Genomic DNA, 6,000 nt, shown 5'->3' on the forward strand with positions numbered 1-6,000 from the left:
TTCTCAAATTGAACCATCATCAGTTAATGAGGCATGTGAAGATAAATATTGGATTAAAGCTATGGAAGAAGAATTAGAACAAATTGAGAAGAATAACACTTGGACATTAGTTCCCCAGCCTAAAGATAAAAATGTGATTGGAACCAAATGGGTATTCAGAAACAAACTTAATGAAGATGGTAAGGTTATCAGAAATAAAGCAAGACTAGTGTGTAAGGGATATTCTCAAAAAGAAGGAATTGATTATAATGAGACCTTTGCACAGGTAGCTAGAATTGAGGCAGTCAGATTATTTTTGACTTTTGCAACACATAAGAACTACAAAGTATATCAAATGGATATTAAATGTGCATTTCTGAATGGAGATCTTGAAGAAGAAGTTTACATTGAACAACCTGATGGATTTTCTTTGACAGATAACAAAGATATGGTTTGTAGGTTAAAGAAAGTTTTGTATGGATTGAAACAAGCTCCAAGAGCTTGGTATGCAAGATTGGATAAGTATCTTTTGAAGATTGTTTTTTCTAAAGGTAATGCTAACAACAACTTATATTATAAAGTGCCTAATGATGGCATCTTGGCTATATAAGTTTTTGTTGATGATATAATCTTTGGAGGAGAAGATGAATGATGTAAAGACTTTTCTATTGAAATGCAACAAGAATTTGAAATGTCTATGATTGGAGAAATAAAATTCTTTTTAGGATTGCAGATTTCACAGGCTGATAAAGGTATAATCTCGAGTCAATCCAAGTACTTAAAGGAGTTTCTAAAGAAATTTGGGATGGAAAACTCTAAACCGGTAAGCACACCTATGACTACAAATGACAAACTATCACTCAGGGATGAATCTACACATGTTAATCCAACTAGGTACAAATCTATGATAGGAGGTTTACTGTATTTGACACAAACCAGACCTGATATCATGAATGCAGTATGTATTGTTTCAAGATTTCAGAGTAAACCTAGAGAAAATCATGAATCAATAGTAAAAAGGATTTTTCGGTACTTACAAGGCACTACAAATCTTGGATTATGGTATCCTAGAGATGAAAAATTTGAATTATGTGCATACACAGATGCAAATTGGGTAGGAGATGTGGATGATACAAAAAACACCACCGGCGGAGCATTTTTTCTTGGAAGCAAACTAGTTTCTTGGTTGAGTAAGAAACAAAGTTGTACATCCTTATCAACAACAGAATCAGAATATGTTGCAACAACAACTAACTGTACACAGGTACTATGGCTTAAACAAATGTTTAAAGACATAAAGGTAAAATGCAAGGAACTTATAACTATCTATTGTGATAACACTGCAGCAATTGATATATCTAAGAATCCGGTACTACGTTCTAAAACCAAACATGTTTCCATCAAACTGAATTTTCTAAGGGAAAATGTTGAAGCAAAAAAAATAAAATTGGTTTATGTGAATACTAAAGAGAAGATTGCAGATATTTTCACTAAACCTCTACCTAAGGAGACTTTTGAATATCTTAGAGATCAACTTGTGGTCATACCCCCACTGATAGATACTTAGAGAGTTGATGTTTGTCATCAACTGACAGAATTAACAGAGAAATCTTTTACTCCGGCTTTGATGAGGAAGCTACTTCTCAGGGGGAGTAGTTAGTATACTAAATTGGTTGATATTTTGTAATGAACTTGGCTTTGTATTAACTTTGGCATTTGATGTCAAAGGGGGAGAGATTGGTATGTCAAAACACAAGGAAACACATGTCACTCTCAGGGGGAGAGATTATTACTCTGAGAGATTACTTATATTTTGGTAATTATTGGTATTTTGGTATTTGGCATTTCTGTTTTGGCACTTTGATGGTTTTTCCATCTTGTGTTGCCATCAATGCCAAAGGGGGAGATTGTTGGTATTTTGGTATGGTTTTGTCATTGATGTCAACACCTACTAAACCTTATCAACTCTGGCACTTTGAAGAATCAACAACATTCACTGACAAGCAAATGACTTATGCACAGTCACCGGTATCTGGTACACCGATAGGATATAATGATCATCGACACTTGGAATGGCATGGAAAACACTTGGTTATGTTGAAGACATCATTTGGACACTTGTCTTGGAAAATCATTTATTAGCATATTTGTTGTTATCGGCAAATAGGTCCAAGTTATACACCGATAGGTTTATCTTTTCCAGATCAACATGGCATGCTATGGAGATGACTTATTATTATTGTAAATTCATTAAGCCGACATGTTGAATCGATCATTACATCGGGGCATTATTTCATTTGTAAATTGATTTTATTGTAATAACTCTTAGAGCCGACCTACTAAAATTGGTCCTAGGTTATGATATAAATGTAAGATCTTATTTGTAAGATCGGATGTGGAATGTGAAGAAGAATTGTGTGAAGGTATATGCGAGATTAAGCAGAGCTATACATGTAGACATCATTTGAAGGTGAAGCAAGGTTTTTGTAAAAGCATATCAAAACTACACCGATACTGAATCCAACATATGAAGATGCTTTTTTGAGTTGGATTTAACCATCCAATTGTAGTCAGTGTGACTCCTATTTTGTGTTTGAGCAGTGAGCTCTAGGTGCTTGGCCTTTCTGCATGTGCATACCCCATTTGTATACACTTACTATCTGTAGTAGTATCATCTAATTGTGGGTAAGGTTTCCCATCATGGTTTTTCCCCTTACAATGTTTCCACGTACAAATATTGGTGTTAAGTGTTGTGGATGACTTTGTCTTTTTGTTTCATGCATTAATCTTTACCGGTATTGCAATTATCTGATAAAACTGTCCACCGGTATAAAAGACTGGTTCACTAGTATTAAGCAGTAAGTTGGTTAAGTTATTTTTGTTTTGAATTTATTTGACAACTGATTCACCCCCCCCCCCCTCCCACCCCCCCCTCTCAGTTATCTCCGGGACCTAACATGTGTTCACATATGTGATTGTATATGTGCTAATTATGGCTATCTAGTTTCAACCTTGATTTAGAAGACTAGAGGATGATTCTTTTGTAAGCTATACTTACAAGGATTGTGTAATGATAGGCTCATTGTAAGTACTCAACTGTGGACCTCGCCATCACCATTTTGAACAATCACTTCACTATGAGGGTGGTTGAGTGGAAAATTAACCTTGAGATTTGGATTGGCCTCAAAAAAAATTCCTCTACACATTGATGACAATTAGTTATACTCGATCTTCCAATTTGTGAATTATATTTAGTTCTACTTGTGAATAAGAAAGATTATTATATCTATATTTATGAAATTGACCATGATTGTGTTTGATTACTTGATTAATCTCCTCAATCATTGTGGTTAATGATGATTGTCAATGAAAAGGATTTAAATTCAAATTAGGTGGCCTTCTGTTTAATTATTCTTATTTTAAGATATTTTTGTTTACAATTTTATGATTGGATTGATATTGGAGATGAAATCTATGGTAATTGATATTATTTGGTATAATGGTTTGAGAAATTGCAATAATTTTTAATTATTAATGTCAATCCTAAGGTATGTCAATAATTAATCATCACTAATCCTATGATTCATGCATCCTCTAAGTAACTAGGAAAAGTGGCTCAACCTTCCATCCTAATGTTAAGAACAAAAAGAGTAATGTTTAGGCTATACAACATAAACATGTTATTTTTAGGTATTTAGAGGTTGATTTGGCTCAAAAATTTTGAAACATAGATTCTAGAACAACAACATGGATTTATTTAAGATCTTGATTTTTAATTTAAAAAGTGAGATCAATTGAATTGTTAGATCAAAATTTATGGACAATAGAAGTTGGCCTCCCATATCATAAGTGTAAGAGCATTTATGACATATAAGAGAATTTTTATGTGGCAGTTATACTTGTTGACCAAATTATGATGTATGGTATGGTGTATCATAATGCATCTTTGAATGGACATAATGGAGCCAAATTGGAATGCCCAAGGTCATGAGTGGATTGTAATGATATTGTGATAGGTGTAACTGTCATTTGATAATTTTATACATTACAACTATATATTGGATGACCAAGATGGAGGTTTCATAGTGATTTTTGCAGATACTAATATTATGCTACCATAATTGCTCTAGGTCTTTTGTTGGTGGTACTAATGTAAAGGCTTAAACTTTTTAAGTGTATAAAAAAAGTTTAATACTAAATAATACATTGATTTTCTTTGGAGTTTGGAATTTCTCCATAATGAGATTCCCAAATAAATAACCGTGTTATGGTATATTAATTTTGTGTTTATTTCCTTGTACACATATGACCAATTTAATGTTTATACCCATTTCCTCTAGTAGATTAATATAATAAGTGTATTTTATCTTTTCTTCCTTTCATAATTGACCCCTGAATTAATCCAATGATCTTTCACACCATTGGTCAAACAAGAATTTCATTGTTATGGTTGGTCCAATATGTATATATTCAATGCATGTATATTAGCAATGAAAGTGACAACATTGTTATAGGGTAGTCTCCTACAATTTGCAAGAGGTCAATATTTTATGCTCTTAGCATGGCATATACCATTCAATAAACATTCAATATGTTATCCCATGCAGCTATATAAAGTCATTTTTGTGTTTGTTAGAATTGTATTGCACTATTGGCCCAAGTAATTTAGGAAGATTATGGTGGGTCCTTTCCCATTTAAATGTACTACAGACATAAAGATAAGAATGATAATACCAATCAAATGTGCAACTTTCTTATTTCATGGCATAGGTTCTAAGTTGAACATTGATCCATGTGTAGTGATTATTTATGTTAATTATGAAAAGATAACAAGTCAACTTTATAGTCCTATGCTTCTATTAAGTCCTGGCAACATATGACCCTTAACAATTTGATATCAATGATGTTAATGTACCTCGTGAGTTGAAACCATGATAATATGTGTCTTAATTCAAGCAAATAATTTATGCAACAAAGCTTATCATTATATGTTGTCATGTCTTGATGTTTTGCAAGGAGGTTGAAAGACACATTGATGACATCTTGATCAAATGACTCTTGAAATTATCAATTTTTCTTGAATATTTCAAGCTCTTAGGAATTCAATATTTGTTGGTTCATGGTCATGTCATCTAGTGGTGTGATCCCTTTCATATATGCTTATGAGTGTTTAGTGACATCAACAAAAAATTTCATTGGTGAAAAGGAATATGGTGGCCCTATGAGTTAATATGTAAGAATGATGTCAACAAACAGAAAAACTATTGATCTACAATTATGTTGGAAGATTCTATGGCTTGCACAATTTCAAGAAGGCGTCCTCAAGCTCTTAGGAATTCAATATTGTTTGGTTCACGATCATGTCCTCTTGTGGTGGGACCCATTCCACATATGCTTATGAGTGTTTAGTAACATAAACAAAAACTCTAATTGGTCTAAAGGAATATGGTGATCCTATGAGTTAATATGTAATAATTATGTCAATAAATAGAAAAACTACTGATCTACAATCATGTTGGAAGGTTGTATGGCTTGCACAATTTCAAGAAGGCATCCTCAATCTCTTAGTAATTCAATATTGGTTGGCTCATGGTCATGTCATCTAGTGGTAGGACCCCTTCCATATATGCTTATGAATGTTTAGTAACATAAAAAAGAACTCTCATTAGTGTAAATGAATATAATGATGTCAAAAAATGGAAAAAATATTGATCTACAATTATGTGGGAAGATCCTATGGCTCACACAAATTAAAGAAGACATCCTTAAATTTGTCAAAGGCTTGTGGCATCATTAGCCAATTTAGATACATCTCATAGTATTGAGCACCTATTTTATGCGCACAGATATGCTTAGTACTATTCACTAGTGTTCCTGTTGATGTAAGAGATTATGGTGGGATCCCTAGGCCCTACGTAATATCATGATGTTATTGGAATTGTTAGTCATGAGAACTAGTGATAAGCTAGACAATCCAAGGTCCTAGAATGGTAAGATAATCATTCTGAAAGCTTCCTAGCT

This window comes from Cryptomeria japonica, chromosome 6 (genome assembly GCF_030272615.1).
Source record: "Cryptomeria japonica chromosome 6, Sugi_1.0, whole genome shotgun sequence".
NCBI classification, from domain to species: Eukaryota; Viridiplantae; Streptophyta; class Pinopsida; order Cupressales; family Cupressaceae; genus Cryptomeria; species Cryptomeria japonica.